This window comes from Chiloscyllium plagiosum, unplaced genomic scaffold, assembly GCF_037043375.1.
Source record: "Chiloscyllium plagiosum isolate Xiang-an unplaced genomic scaffold, Cpla_swu_hap1 HiC_scaffold_3, whole genome shotgun sequence".
NCBI lineage: Eukaryota > Metazoa > Chordata > Chondrichthyes > Orectolobiformes > Hemiscylliidae > Chiloscyllium > Chiloscyllium plagiosum.
In genome coordinates, this window is record NW_028270141.1 from 165,726,097 (window position 1) to 165,743,131 (window position 17,035).

The following is a 17,035-nucleotide window of genomic DNA, read 5'->3' on the forward strand; positions in this document are numbered from 1 at the left end:
ATTTCTCTACTAATAGTGACCTCCCTCAGTTCTTCCCTCTCACTAAATCTTGCATTCTCCAGGAATTCTGGGATCTGATTTGTGCCCTCTTTTGTAAAGACAGAACCAAAGTATGTATCCAGTTGCTCAGCCATCTCTTTGCCCCCTATTATACATTCCTCCGTTTCTGTCTGTAGGGGACCTATATTTGTCTTCATCAGTCTCTCTCTGTTCACGTACCTATGAAAACTCTTACTGTCAGTCTTCATGTTCCCTACCTGCTTACTTTTGTTCTGTGTTTTCCCCTTCTTCATCAATCCCTTGGACCTTCTTTGCTGAATTCTAAACTGCTCACAATCCTCAGACATATTATTTTTCTTGGACAATCTGTATGCTTCTTCCACCTGTATGGATCGGATACCATCTCTAATTTTCTTACCCATTTTACTTTTGTGCCAGACAGGATTAAACATTTGTTGCAGTTTCCCCCGTGCATTCCTTGAATGTATGCCATTGCCTATCCACTGTCATTCCTTTAAGTGACTCTCCCCAATCTATCAAGACCAACTCACGCCTTTTATCTTCATAGTTTCCTTTATTAAGATTCAGCACCCTAGTCTCCGAATCAACTACCTCATTCTCCATCTTGTTAAAAATGACTATCTTGTTACAGTTGCTATTTGAGGAAAGACATTCTGGCTATTGAGGGAGTGCAGCGTAGGTTCACGAGGTCAATTCCTGGAATGGCGGGACTACCTTACGCTGATAGATTGGAGCGACTGGGCTTGTATACCCTTGAGTTTCGAAGACTGAGAGGGGATCTGATTGAGACATATAAGATTATTAAAGGATTGGACACTCTGGAGGCAGGGAACATGTTTCCGCTGATGGGTGAGTGCCGAACCAGAGGACACAGCTTAAAAATACAGGGTAGACCATTGAGGACAGAGTTGATGAGAAACGTCTTCACCCAGAGAGTGGTGTGTGTGTGTGGAATGCTCTGCCCCAGAGGGCAGTGGAGGCCCAGTCTCTGGATTCATTTAAGAAAGAGTTGGATAGAGCTCTTAAGGATAGTGAAATCAAGGGTTATGGAGATAAGGCAGGAACAGGATACTGATTGAGGATGATCAGCCATGATCATAATGAATGGTGGTGCAGGCTCGAAGGGCAGAATGGCCTACTCCTGCACCGATTGTCTATTGCTCATCCCCAAGGGGTCTCACACAGCTAGATTGGCAATGATTCCCTTCTCATCACACAGTACCCAGTCTAAGATGGTCTGCCCTCTTGTTGGTTCCTCCACATATTGGTCAAGAAAGCCATTCCATATACGTTCCTGGAATTCCTCCTCTACAGCATTGTGGCTTATTTGATTTGCCCAATCTACGTGCAGATTAAAATCATGTGATATTCCCTTATCACATGCATCTCTCATTTCCTGTTCACTGCCATTCCCAACATCACCACTGCAGTTTGGGGAATTCTCTGTATGACGTTGATTCTCCCGCTCCTCGGATGCTGCCTGACCTTCTGTGCTTTTTCAGCACCACTCTCTCGACAGTCAGTAACACCCACATCCCTGAATTAATTTTTAAGAATCTCTATCACCCCCTGGGCTATGACCAGATCAGAAACCCCCCTGATCCAGTGAAGGGTTTGGAGATCCATCACTCTCTCCCTCAGTGGATTGTCTGCTGTGAATATGAATCATGAAGTGTTTGTGTCTCTGTGACGGATGGAGATATGTTGAACAGGTTAATCATGAGCAGGAGCTGGTGTCTCTGCCTTCAATGTGCACAATGAGGAAGTTTGTTGTTGTTGAACCTCGGGACTGCCATGCCTCTTGTTATACAGGTTCTGTGGAATGATGTGAGAGCGCATGAGAGCACAGTGCAGTCTGTTCACCAAGCTGGTCTCGCACTGCTAACTCCAAACTCCAGAAAAACGGGGAGGAACCTTTCCCATAATCTTCAAGAACTGAATCTGCGATGGGAGCGTGTGAAATATCAGACTGAACAGCAAGTGCTGGAGCTGGAGACCACTGTGAGTCAGGTATGGAGTAAAGACAGAGTGAGTGAGGGAGGGACTGAGTCAGTGTTGGGAGGGACTGAGTCAATGTTGGAAGGAACTGAGTGAGTGATGGAGGGACTGAGTGAGGGACAGAGTGAGTGATGGAGAGAGGGGCTGAGTGAGGGACAGAGTGAGTGATGGAGAGAGGGGCTGAGTGAGGGACAGAGTGAATGAGAGACAGTGAGTGAGGGGATGGAATGAGTGAGTGAGGGACAGAGTGAAGTGGGGGACAGAGTAAGGGTGGGACAGAATGCACGTAATAGGCTAGTTAATGAATTAGTTAACGATTTAGTTTAAATATCACAGTCTAAGGTAATATTAATTGATAAGTCACAAAAATGGATGAATAAATGGAATCCATGAGGTAGGGTCTTTGTTGTCAAAATATTGCAACATGGGCATCCTTATCAAAAAAGACTGTTTCAGTTTGATTTTTATCTCCACACAGAAACAGAGGGATGGGGAGCAGGAGTAGGCCACTCAGCCCTGCTCCACCATTCCATATGATCACGTGAGTCAGTCTCCTCTTCCTGCTTTCTCCCCAGACCCTTGGATCCCTTTGGTCCTAAGATCTAAATCTAATTTCTTCAATGTTTGGGCCTCAACTATTTTCTGTGACAGAGAATTCCACAGGCTTACCACTCTCTCAGTGAAGACATGTCTCCTCATCTCAATCCTAAATGGTCACCCCGTATCCTTAGACAGTGACTCCTCATTCTGGACTCCCTGGCCATTGGGAACATTCTTCCCGAATCTACCTTGTCTAATTCTGTTAGAATTTTATAGGTTTCTATGAAATTCCCCTGTCATTCTTCTGAACAAAGAGAACAAAGAACAGGACAGCACAGGAATGGCCCTTCAACCCACCAAGCCTATGCTGACACATGACACCTTTCCAACCTAAAAAACTTGCCTCTATGCGGACCATATCCCTCTATTCCCTGCCTATCCATGCATCTGTCAAGATACCTCTTAAACATTGCTACTGTACCCGCCTCCACCACTGGCTCTGGCAGCACATTCCAGGCACTGACCACTGTCTGTGTAAAAAAACACTTGCCTCTCATCTCTCCTTTAAACTTAAACTCATGTCCCTCTTTCCAACCTGAGAAGCAGACTCTGATGATCCACCCTATATAATATTAAATACTTCCATCAGGTCGCTCCTCAGGATCTGATACTCTATTGAAAACAATCAAAGTTTATCCAACCTCTCCTTCTAGCTAATACACTCCAATCCAATTAACATCCTGGTAAACCTCTTCTGCACCGTGTCCAAAGCCTCCACATCCTTCCTATAGTGTGGGGAGCAGAACTGCACACAGTACTCCAGATGTGGCTTCACTGAAGTTCTATACTCAGTGTAACTGATGAAGGTGAGCATGCAGTAAGCCTTCTTTACCTCCTTAACCACTTGTGTTGCTACTTTCAAGGAGCTATGGACTTGCACCCCAAGATCCCTCTGTATATCAATGCTCCTCAGGGTCCTGCCATTTACTGTATGCTTGCCTTTTGCCTTTGACCTCCCAAAATGCATCACTTCACACTTGTCCGCATTAAACTCCACCTGCTATTTCTCCATCCAACTTTCCAAACGATTTCTATCCTGTTGGATCCTTTGACAGCTCTCCTCTTTATCCACAACTCTACCCATTTTTGAGTTGTCTGTAAACTTACTAATCAGGCCATCTCGACTTCCATCTAAATCGTTTATCAATACGACAAACAACAGAAGTCCCAACATCCAGATTCTTGCGGAACACCATTGATCACAGTCCTCCAGTCAGAGAAACACCCCTCCACAACCACCCACTGTCTGCTGGGAGAAAGTGAGCACTGCAGCTGCTGGAGATCAGAGTTGAGAGTATGATGCTGGAAAAGCGCAGCCGTCAGGCAGCATCCAAGGAGCAGGAGAAGCTCTTCATTGGGAATATGGGGTGGGACCCAAGGCGGTTGAGAGTTAAATGGGAGGTGGATGGAAGGTATCTGGGAATGCAATAGACTGATGAAAGTGGGGGTGGAGGGTGGAAGATGACACATTCTTCCTCCAGGTGGCTAGAGGTGTGGGCACAGGTTTTACACCTCAGCGGTGGCAGGGGAAGGTGCCAGGAGTGGAGGGTGGGTTGGTGGGGGACGTGGATCTAACAAGGGAGTCGTGGAGGGAATCATCTCTGCAGGTTGCAGATAGGGGTGGGGAGGGAACTATATCTCTGGTGGTGGGGTCTGTTTGTAGGTGGAGGAAATGGCAGCAGATGATATGTTGTATTATCCTCCGCCAAGGGCATGCAAGTCCTGGGCCTCCTCCCCCGCCAAACGCTAGTCACCCAATGCTTAGAGGAAGACTACCTCATCTTCTGCCTTGGGACCTTCCAACCCCAGGGCATCAATGTAAATTTCACCTGTTTCCTCATTTCCCCATCTCCCACCTTATTCCAGATCCAACCCTCCAACCCAGCACCGTCCCTTTGACCTAGAACATAGAACATAGAACATAGAAGAATACAGCGCAGTACAGGCCCTTGGGCCCTCGATGTTGCGCCGATCCAAGCCCACCTAAACTACACTAACCCACTATCCTCCATATACCTATCCAATGCCCTCTTAAATGCCCATAAAGAGGGAGAGTCCACCACTGTTACTGGCAGGGCATTCCATGAACTAACGACTCGCTGAGTGAAGAACCTACCCCTAACATCAGTCCTATATCTACCCCCCCTTAATTTAAAGCTATGCCCCCTTGTAATACCCGACTCAATACGCGGGAAAAGGTTCATACTGTCGACCCTATCTAACCCCCTAATCATCTTGTACACCTCAATCAAGTCACCCCTAAACCTTCTTTTCTCTAGTGAAAACAGCCCCAAGTGCCTCAGTCTTTCCTCATACGATTTTCCTTCCATACCAGGCAACATCCTGGTAAACCTCCTCTGCACCCGTTCCAATGCCTCCACATCCTTCCTATAGTATGGCGACCAAAACTGCACACAATATTCCAGATGCGGCCGTACCAGAGTCTTATACAACTGCATCATGACCTCAGGACTCCGGAACTCAATTCCTCTACCACACCTGTCACACCTATCCGCTCCACTCTCCTCTCTGACCTATCATCACCCGCCATCTCCATATCACTTTCCCATCTACCTTCCCCCCCAGCCCCACCCCCCTCCCATTTATCTCTCAGCCATTCCTGATGAAGGGCTTATGTTCGAAATGTCAATTCTCCTGCTCCTCGGATGCTGCCTGACCTGCTGTGCTTTTCCAGCACCACACTGTTTGACTCTGTCTGCTGTGGCCAAGCCAATTTTGTATCCAACTCACCATGTATCCCATGTGACTTAATCTTCTGCATCAGCCTACCTTGAGGGATCTTGTCAAACACTTTTCATGTGGATAACATCCCTGGCCTACTCTCACCAATCACCTTTGTCACTTCCTCATGCTCCTTTATTGCATGTATCTCAAATTTCCTCTTTCCTGACATCACACCTACTGTTTGGCGACCTAATTAAACTATGCTTTTCCAAGTAATGCCACCCACATTGTTCTCTTGGTGTTTCTCACCTCTCCTCATACAGATTCCACATTGTCAGAGTTAATCTCCTTCCGCCCTATTGAATTAATTTCCTCGAAGCAGCCATGCAACTCCACCTGCTTTCTTTCTCGTCTGTCCTTCCTAAATTCTGAATACCTCTGGATAATCCGTTCCCATCCCTGGTGTCTGTACTGCCACATCTCAATAATCCCAGCTGTATCAAAGAGTCATAGAGATGTACAGCATGGAAACAGACCCTTCGGTCCAACCCGTCCATGCCGACCAGATATCCTAACCCAATCTAGTCCCACCTGCCAGCACCCGGCCCAAGTCCCTCCAAACCCTCCCTATTCATATACCCGTCCAAATGCCTCTTAAATGTTGCAATTGTACCAGCTTCCACCACATCCTCTGGCAGCTCATTCCATGCACGTAGCACCCTCTGTGTGAAAAAGTTGCCCCTTAGGTCTCTTTTATATCTTTCCCCTCTCACCCTAAACCTATGCCCTCTAGTTCTGGACTCCCCGACCCCAGGGAAAAGACTTTGCCTATTTATCCTATCCATGCCCCTCATAATTTTGTAAACCTCTATAAGGTCACCCCTCAGCCTCTGATGCTCCAGGGAAAACAGCCCCAGCCTGTTCAGCCTCTCCCTGTAGCTCAAACCCTCCAACCCTGGCAACATCCTTGTTAATCTTTTCTGAACCCTTTCAGGTTTCACAACATCTTTCCGATAGGAAGGTGACCAGAACTGCACGCAATATTCCAACAGTGGCCTAAGCAATGTCCTGTACAGTGTAGGCCCTAAAAATGAACAATAACTGAAGGAACCTTTTAAATGCAGATTCTTGATTTTCTCTTTACAACTTGAGAGACACTGAATTTAAAAGGACATTGACCAATGGAAAGCAAGAGGAACAAAAGCACTAAAATCACTGAAAGAGACAAAACAGCTCAATAACACATCTGATTCCATTTGTTTTTACTCGTTCCAAACGTTTACGCTGGAATCTCTGTCTCTTTCCTTTTCCCTGAAATGTCTGCTCTGTCTCCTTTTCCTCTTTTAAGTTCCAGCCTTCTTGTTTCTAGTTGTCTATCCTGTTCAAAATTAAGCATTTAATTTTCATTTCCTGCTTCTCAGTTATCTCATCTGCAATCCCCTCCAATTTAATTGACTCATTATCTTGTTTGCTTTACTGTTCTTCCAATTTCAAATGCTGTGCTATCATCTCAGTTACATCTGCCACCGTAGCTCCTACTTTTAACACTAACTGCTCTACCAACTCAATTAGTCCATCCTTGAGTTACTTTTGCTAAGTCACTTCAAGATAACTCTTCCTTTTCCAGAAAAGTCTGGGTAACTGCTGAACTTGTTTGGTTTAAAAATGCATAAAGATCCTGGTATATCTCCTTACATCTTTTTCCAACATTTCCATGTTCACTATCCCCCCCCGAATGGCCTAATTTATTTGTTTGGATGTTTAGGCGCAGAAACTAAACCAGGAAATACAAGGCCTTTTGCTGTGGATCGATGAAGTTGAAGGACAATTGTCTGCAAATGGACTTTGCGAAGCAGCTCAGACAGCTCAGGAGAGATTCCAGCTTCACCTGGTGAGTAATGAGGCTTGTGGGCTCAGAGCTCAAAGCTGCTGCTAATGTGTCAGCCCAGGGCTGGGTCAGGCCTGTCAGGATCCCTAACTTCACACTAAAACCTCCCCGAAAATCAACTCCCACTTTTTCGACTTTACAAGGGGACTTCACGTTTAAAAAGTATAAAAGCAAATTAACGTGGATGCTGGAAATCTGAACAAAAAAACAGAAATTACTGCAGGAAGCCAGCGAGTCTGGCAGCCTCTGTGGAGAGAAAGCAGAGTTAACATTTCTAATTCAACATTCTGAGAAAGACTCGTACTAGAAATAACTGTGTTTCTGTCTCTCTACAGATGCTGCCAGACCCATTTCTGTTTTCATTTTTAAAACTTACCTACTGTGACTCCGAAGGGAAGGGGGAGAAACAGGAGAGCGATAGTGACAGATCTAATGGTTCGAGGAACAGACAGGAGATTCTGTAGTCACAAGCGAGACTCCTGGATGGTATGTTGCCTCCCAGGCACCAGGGTCAGGGATGTCTCAGATTGATTTTTAAGGGGTAAAGAGAACAGCCAGAGGTTGCCACCCGGGTTGATCGAGTTATTAAGAAGGCAGATGGTGTGTTGGCGTTTATTGGTGGAGGGATTGAGTTTCAGAGCCACGAGGTCATGCTGCAGCTGTACAAAACTCTGGTGCAGCCGCTCTTGGAGTATTGCGTACAGTTCTGGTCACTGCATTATCGGAAGGATGTGGCAGCTTTGGAAAGGGTTCAGAGGAGATTTACTCGGATGTTCTTATGAGGAAAGGTTGAGGGACTTGAGGCTGTTTTCGTTAGAGAGAAGAATGTTGAGGGGTGTTAATTGAGACAGATAAGATGATCAGAGGGTTAGATAGGGTGGATAGTGACAGCCTTTTTCCTCAGATGGTGATGGCTAGCACGAGGGGACATAGCTTTAAATAAAGGGGTGATAGATTTAGGGCAGATGTCAGAGGTAGTTTCTTTACTCAGAGAGTAGTAGGGTAGTGGAATGCACTGCCTGAAACAGTAGTAGACTCGCCAACTTTAAGGACATTTAAATGGTCATTGGATAGACATTTGGATGAGAATAGAATAGCGTAGGTGAGGTGGGCTTCAGATTGGTCTCATAGGGCAGTGCAACATCGAGGACCGAAGGGCCTGTACTGCGCTGGAATGTTCTATGTTCTAAGTTGTGGTACATATCGGTACCAATGACAAAGCTAGGGAAAGGGATGAGGACCTGAAAAGTGAATATAGGGAATTAGGTTGGAAGCTAAAAGGCAAGATGAGCAGAGTAGTGATCTCAGGATTGCTACCGGTGCCATGGGCTAGTGAGGCTGGGAAGAGAAAGCGAGTGCAGCTGAACATGTGGCTGCAGGGATGGTATAGGAGGGAGGGCTTCAGATATGTGGATCATTGGGATACCTTCTGGGGAAGATGAGACCTGTACAAATTGAATGGGTTGCACCTGACCTGGATGGGCACCAATATCCTGGATGGGAGGTTTGCTAGAGCTCTTCAGGAGGGTTTAAACTATATTGGCAGGAGGATGGGAGCCGGAGCTATGGATCAGAGGATGAGGTAGCTGGTGAACAGGCAGATACAGTGTGCAGACAGTCTGTGAGGATGGATAGAAAGTTGATCGGGCAATGTTGCAGTCAGCGTGGTGGGTTGAAGAGTGTCTATTTTAACTCAAGAAATGTCAGGAGTAAGGGTGATGAACTTGGAGCTGTGATGTTGTGGCCATTACTGAGACTTGGATTTCACAGGGGTAGGAATGGTTGTTGGATGTTCCAGGATTTAGATGCTTCAGGGAGGGAGATAAAAGAGGTGGGGGAGTGGTATTGCTAATTAGGGATAGCATCACAGCTGCAGAAAGGGAGGTTGGCAAGGAGGGCTTGTCTACAGAGTCAGTATGGGTTAAAGGCAGGAACAGGAAAGGAGCAGTCACTTTGTTGGGAGCTTTCTATAGATCCCTCAATAGCAACAGAGACATGGAAGAACAGATTGGGAGACAGATTTTGGAAAGGTGCAGAAGTAACAGGGCTGTTGTTACGGGTGACTTCAACTTCCCTAATACTGATTGGAACCTCCTTAGTGCAGATAGTTTGGATGATGCAGATTTTGTTAGGTGTGTCCAGGAAGGATTCTTAACTCAATAGGCCAACTAGATGGGAGGCCATATTGGATTTGGTGCTTGGCAACAAACCAGATCAGGTGTCAGATCTCTTGGTGGTAGAGTATTTCGGTGATAGTGATCACAACTTCCTGACCTTTATTGTACTCATGGAGAGGAATAGGAGCAGATGGTTTGGGAAAGTATTTAATTGTGTGAGGGGGAATTACAATGCTATTAAGTAGAACTATGGAGAATAAGTTGGGAGCATTGGAGGTGGAGTGGACAGCAAAGAAGGTTACCTCGGATTATAAGGGATCTTGATCAGATGGGCCAATGGGCTGAGGAGTAACAGGTGGATAAAAGCAAATTACTGCAGATGCTGGAATCTGAAACCAAAAGAGAAAATGCTGGAAAATCTCAGCAGGTCTGGCAGCATCTGTAAGGAGAGAAAAGAGCTGACGTTTTGAGTCGAACTGACCCTCTGTCAAAACTTTGACAAAGGGTCAGTTAGACTCAAAACGTCAGCTCTTTTCTCTCCTTACAGATGCTGCCAGACCTGCTGAGATTTTCCAGCATTTTCTCGAGTGGCAGATGGAGTTTAATTTAGATAAATTTTAGGTGCTGCATTTTGGAGAGGTTGAACAGGCTTAGGCTATTTTCCCTGGAATGTCGGAGGCTGAGGGGTGACCTTATAGAGGTTTATAAAATCATGAGGGGCATGGATAGGGTAAATAGGCAAGGTCTTTTCCCTGGGGTTGGGGAATCCAGAACTAGAGGGCAAAGGTTTAGGGTGAGAGGGGAAGGATATAAAAGAGACCTAAGGGGCAACTTTTTCACTCAGAGGGTGGTAGGTGTATGGAATGAGCTGCCAGAGGAAGTGGTGGAGGCTGGTACAATTGCAACATTTAAGAGGCATTTGGATGGGTATATGAATAGGAAGGGTTTGGATGGATATGGGCCAGGTGCTGGCAGGTGGGACTAGATTGGGGTGGGATATCTGGTCAGCATGGACGACAGAAATGTGGAGGTTGTTTAGGAATCACTTGCTGATAGTGCTGCACAGGTCTGTCCCACTGAGGCAAGGAAGGGATAAGTAGGGTGAAGGAACCTTGGATGACAAGGGATGTGGAACATCTAGTCAAGAGGAAGAAGGAAGCTAACTTAGGGTTGAGGAAGTAAGGATCAGACTTGGCTCTAGAGGGTTACAAGGTAGGCAGGAAGGAACTGAAGAATGGACTTCGGAGAGATAGAAGGGGCAGGAAAAAGCTTTAGTGGGTAGGATTAAGGAAAACCCTAAGGCATTCTACACTTACGTGAGGAACAAGAGGATGGCCAGAGTGAGGATAGGGCCGATCAAGGATAGTGGAGGGAGCCTGTGCCTGGAGTTGGAGGAGGTCGGGGAGATCCTTAATTCACTACTGAGAAGGGCCTTTCCATTTGTGAGGGCAGCATGAAACAAGCTGATATGCCCAAACAGGTTGAAGTTAATGAGGATGTGCAGAAAAATTTGAAAAACATGAGGATAAATAAGTCCCCTGGGCCAGATGAGATATGCCCAAGGTTACTACAGGAAGCGAGAGAAGATTGCTATGCTCCTGGTGATGATCTTTGTGTCCTCACTGTCCACTGGAGTCGTGCCAGATGATTGCAGGGTGGCAAATGTTATTCCCCTGTTCAAGAAAGGGAATAGGGATAATCCTCGGAATTACATAGAACATCACAGTACAGTGAAGGCCCTTCAGCCCTCAATGTTGCACCAAACTGTGAAACCAATCTAAAGCTCATCTAACCAATACTATTCCGTTATCATTTATATGTTGATCCAATGGCCATTTAAATGCCCTTAAAGTTGGCGAGTCTACTACTGTTGCAGGCAGGTCGTTCCATGTCCCTACTACTCTGAAACTACCTCTAACATCTGTCCTATATGTATCACCCCTCAATTTAAATCTATGTCCCCTCAGGCCAGCCATCACCATCAAAGGAAAAAGGCTCTTACTGTCCACCCTATCTAACCCTCTGATTATCTTCTATGTCTCAATTAAGTCATTTCTCAGCCTTCTTCTCTCTAACAAAAACAGCCTCATGTCCCTCAGCCTTTCCTCGTAAGACCTTCCCTCCATACCAGGCAACATCCTGGTAAATCTTCCAATGCTTCCACGTCTTTCCTACAATGTGGTGACCAGAACTGTACACAATACTCCAAGTTTCATACAGCTGCAACCTGACCCCATGGTTCCGCAACTCAATTCCTCTACCAATAAAAGCTAACACCGTATGCCTTCTTAACAACCCTATCAACCTGGTGGCAACTTTGAGCGATCTATGTTCATGGACACCGAGATCTCTCTGCTCATCTACACTGCCAAGAATCTTACCATTAGGCCGGTACTCTTCATTCCTGTTACTCCTTCCAAAGTGAATCACCTCACGCTTTTCCACATTAAACTCCATTTGCCACCTCTCAGAACAGCTCTACGTCTCTCTGTAACCTACAACATCCTTCCGCACTGTCCACAACTCCACTGGCCTAGTATCAGCCGCAAATTTACTAACCCATCCTTCAATGCCCTCATCCAGGTCATTTATAAAAATGACAAACAGCAGTGGCCCCAAAACAGATCCTTGCGGTACCCCACTAGTAACTGAACTCCAGGATAAACATTTCCTATCAACCACCACCCTCTGTCTTTCAGCTAGCCAATTTCTGATCCAAATCGCTAAATCACCCTCAATCCCAATCCTCTGCATTTCTGCATTAGCCTACCATGGGGAACCCTATCAAACACCTTACTGAAATCCAGATACACCACATCAACCGCTTTATCCTCATCCACCTGTTTGGTCACCTTCACAAAGAACTCAATAAGGTTTGGTGAGGCCTGGCCCACCTTTCACAAGGATGCCGACCTTAAAGATGTTCTCCTCCTCCTTCTACAAGGATCTCAGTCAATCTCTCTCTCAATGTACCCCCCAAGGTCACCTACCTTCCCCCCAGCACCACCCACCTCCCATTTATACCTCAGCCCCCTTGGCCCACAAGCCTTATTCCTAATGAACTGCTTATACTTGAAACGTCGATTCTCCTGCTCCTCAGATACTGGCTGACCAGCTGTGTTTTTCCAGCACCATACTTTTTGACCCTTCACAAAACTATGCTGACTATCGATAATCAACTTATTCCTTTCTAGATGATTATAAATCCTATCTCTAATAATCCTTTACAAATCTTTGCCAAAAACCGAAGGAAGGCTCAATGGTCTATAAATTTCAGGGTTGTCTCTACTCCCCTTCTTGAACAAAGGGACAACACTTGCTATCCTCCAGTCGTCTGGCACTATTCCTGTAGATAATTACAACATGAAGATCAAAGCCAAAGGCTCTGCAATCTCCTCTGACTTCCAGAAAATCCTAGGATAAAACCAGTCCGGCCCAGGGGACTTATCTATTTTCACACTTTCCAGAATTGCTAACACATCCTCCTAGTGAACCTCAATCCCATCTAGTCTCGTAGCCTGTTTCTCAGTATTCTCTTCGACCACATTGTCTTTTTCCAGGTGAATACTGACAAAAAGTATTCATTTAGTGCTTCCCCTATCTCCTTGGACTCCACGCACAACTTCCCACTACTGTCCTCGATTGGCCCTAATCTTACTCTAGTCATTCTATTATTCCTGATATACCTATAGAAAGCTTTAGGGTTTACGACTTCTCATGTCCCCTCCTGGAACTTCTTAGCTCTCTCTTTAGGTCTTTCCTGGCTAACCTGTAACTCTCCAGTGCCCTAACTGAGCCTTCACATCTCATTCTAACATAAGCCTCCTTCCTCTTGACAAGAGATTCATCTTCTTTAGTAAACCACAGCTCCCTCGCTCGACCACTTCCTCCCTGCCTGACTGGTACATACTTATCAAGGACACACAGTAGCTGTTCCTTGAATAAGCTCCACATTTCAATTATGCCCAAGACCAGTCTGTGTTTGGCAAAGTATTGGAGAGGATTCTGAGAGACAGGATTTATGATGATTTGGAAAATTATAGTTTGATTAGAGATAATCAGGAATGCCTCACAAACCTTATTGAATTTTTTGAGAATGTGACAAAACGCATTGATGAAGATAGAGCAGTGGATATGGTGTACACCGACCCTCCGAAGAGCAACCCACCCAGACCCATTCCCCTACATTTACCCCTTCACCTAACACTACGGGCAATTTAGCATGGCCAATTCACCTAACCTGCACATCTTTGGACTGTGGGAGGAAACCGTAGCACCCGGAGGAAACCCACGCAGACACGGGGAGAATGTGCAAACTCCACATAGACAGTCACCCGAGTCGGGAATTGAACCCAGGTCTCTGGCGCTGTGAGGCAGCAGTGCTAACCACTGTGCCACACTTTTTTTTTTGCCCCTTAGGGCTCTTTTAAATCTTTCCCTTCTCACTCTAAACCTATGTTGTTAAGAAGGTGTATGGTGTGTTGGCTTTCATTAGCAGGGGGATTGAGTTTAAGAGCTGTGAGGTTATGCTGCATCTCTATAGAGCCACATTTGGACCACATTTGGAATATTGTGTTCAGTTCTGGTTGCCTCATTATAGGAAGGATATGGAAGCTTTAGAGAGGGTGCAGAGGAGATTTACCAGGATGCTGTCTGGACTGGACTGGAGGGTGATGAAAGGTTGAGGGAGCTAGGGCTTGATAGAGGTGTACAAGACGGTGAGAGGCATAGATAGAGACTTTTCCCCAGGGCAGAAATGGCTATCATGAGGGGCCATAGTTTTAAGCTGATTGGAGGAAAGTTTAGGGGAGGTGTCAGAGGTAGGTTCTTTACGCAGTGTGTGGTGGGTGTGTGGAATGCACTGCCAGCGGTGGGAGTAGAGTCAGATACATTAGGGACATTTAAGCGATTCTTGGATAGGCCCATGGATGATAGTACAATGAAGGGTATGTCGGTTAGTCTGATCTTAGGGTAGGATAAAAGGTCGGCACAACATCGAGGGCTGAAGGGCCTGTACTATGTTGTACTGTTCTATGTTCTATTCACAAAGCATGCTGCAACACTGTAACAGTTCTCAAAGCAGTTATTAAAGTGTTAAATCTCCTTCTTCATTGTGAGAAGGAATCATATACTAAACGGGTTAATAAATGAGGTTTTAAGGAATAAAGAAAGGAGTAGTCACACAATTAGGAGTGTATTACAGACCTCCACATAGTGAGAAGGAGAGGAAGATAGATAACATATAAATGTGGACAAAGTTTGGCCTGTAGGAATAAGAGGGAAATAATAGGAGGCGACTTTAACTGTCCCAACACAAACTCTGTTTCAAACAGTACAAGGGGCACTGAGGGTGAAAATATTATGTACTGTGTCCAGGAAACTTTTTAAATGATACACGACAAGCCCTTTGAGAGGGGACACTATTCTGGATTTAGTTTTAGGATAAAAAGATGGACAAGTTGGTGAAGTGACAAAGACTGTTCCCTCCGTGACTACCTGGTCAGATCCACGCCCCCCCCCCCCCCAACAACCCACCCTCCCATCCTGGCACCCTCCCCTGCCACCGCAGGAATTGCAAAACCTGAGCCCACACCTCCTCCCTCACCTCTATCCAAGGCCCTAAAGGAGCCTTCCACATCCATCAAAGGTTTACCTGCACATCCACTAATATCATTTATTGTATCCGTTGCTCCCGATATGGTCTCCTCCACATTGGGGAGACTGGGCGCCTCCCAGCAGAGCGTTTCAGAGAACATTTCTGGGACAACCACACCAATCAACCCCACCGCCCTGTGGCCCAATATTTCAACTCCCCCTCCCACTCTGCGGAGGACATGGAGGTCCTGGGCCTCCTTCATCGCCGCTCCCTCACCACTAGACGCTTGGAGGAAGAACGCCTCATCTTCTTCCTTGGAACACTTCAACCCTAGGGCATCAAGGTGGACTTCACCAGTTTCCTCATTTCCCCTTCCCCCACCTTACCCCAGCTCCAAACTTCCAGCTCAGCACCATCCTTATGACTTGTCCTACCTGTCTATCTTCCTTTCCACCTATCCACTCCACCCTCCTCTCTGACCTATCACCTCCATCACCACCCCCATTCACCTATTGTACTCTATGCTACTTTCTCCCCACCCCCATCCCCCATTTATCTCTCCACCCTGGAGGCTGCCTGCCTCTACTCCTGATGAAGGGCTTTTGCCCGAAACGTTGACTTTCCTGCTCCTCGGATGCTGCCTGACCTGCTGTGCTTTTCTAGAGTCTGGGTTCCAGCATCTGCAGTCCTTGTTTTTACCGAGTGTTTTTCCAGCACCACTCTGATCTAAACGGTGACTGTATCAGGGCTAGTGACCACAATTCAGTTAGAGTTAGTATTATTATGGAAAATGACAGAGATAAATCAGGAGGAAGCGTTTTACACTGGATGAAAGCAAATTTTACAAAACTGAGAAGTGACTTGTCTGAGGTCAGAGCTGCTAAAGGATAAATCGGGAAACCTGTAGAGGCTCTAAACAGTGAGATCCATAGGACTCAAAACAGGGATGGACCCTCCAAAAATAAGAATGGTCCTCCACATCAGACCCTTGTGGTTGTCTAGAAAAACACAAGGGAACATATCTATTGGGGAGCGTTTTAAACTGGTAGGGAGTGGGGATGAGGGGGATCTTAATTGAACTGAATTTGCTTTTTTGTCACACATACTCAAATGAGTGAAACACCATCTTAGGTACAAGGTACCTAGGTACAGATTCTTCAGTATAAGTGCTCAGGGTAAACAACTAGAGATTAAAAAGTCCAACATTACAAATTGTAGGAATACATTAGAAAATAGAGAAATTAAAAAGTTCAGTACAACAATTTTTCCAATCCAATCAACCTGGCCCCTAGCCTCCAATCCACACTGGGCCTTGACTCCAGACTTCACCAGGCCTCACTTTGAGGATCGTAAGGCTGGGAGACCGCTCTGGAATCACCTTAAGAATGGAAATCCACACTGAGGCTACACCAAGCTGAGACACCATACTTTAGATCAGAGTGGCGCTGGAAAAACACAGCAGATCGGGCAGCATCTGAGGCGCAGGAAAATTGACATTTCATCAGGAATCCTGATGAAGGGCTCCTGCCCGAAACATCGATTTTCCTGCTCCTTGGATGCTGCCTGACCTGTTTTTCCAGCACCACTCTAATCTAAACTCTGGTTTTCAGCATCTGCAGTCCTCACTTTTGCCCTGAGACACCACTACATCAGGCCAAGAGTTCACCCACACTAAGCTGAGAGACTGCTATGCCAGGTCCATGCTGAAGCCGAGAGTCCAAGTCCGAGGCTGGCAATTGGCCAAGAGCCTAAATGTGTGGTGCTGGAAAACCACAGCAGATTAGGCAGCATCTGAGGAGCAGGAGAATCGACGTTTCATCAGGAATCCCTAATGAAGGGCTTATGCCCAAAACACCAACTCTCCTGCTCCTCGGATGCTGCCTGACCGGCTGTGCATTTCTAGCGCGATGCTTTTTGACTCTGATCGCCAGCATCTGCGGTGCTCACTTTCTCCAATTAGCCAAGAGTCCAAATCGGCACCGAGGCCGGGAATTCAGGACATCACTGAGAAGAAAGAGATAGAAAAAAAGAACATAAAAGAGAAAAAAGAATGACAAAAGAAAACAAAATGGACAGTGGATAAGCTCAGTTGGAAGTGTCAACTCTACCGCCATCTTGGCAAGAAGCTCA

The 17,035-nt window shown here is 46.1% G+C and overlaps 1 protein-coding gene across 1 annotated transcript in view; it reads left to right on the plus strand.

The window, feature by feature from the left end:
• The window catches only part of LOC148151809 (microtubule-actin cross-linking factor 1, isoforms 6/7-like), a gene marked incomplete at its 3' end in the record, with an annotated part of 121,407 nt that overhangs the window by 10,210 nt on the left and 94,162 nt on the right, over positions 1-17,035 (plus strand). The window contains exons 2-3 of the mRNA XM_087976863.1: positions 1,834-2,031; positions 7,070-7,195. The remainder of the gene's footprint in view (positions 1-1,833; positions 2,032-7,069; positions 7,196-17,035) is intronic.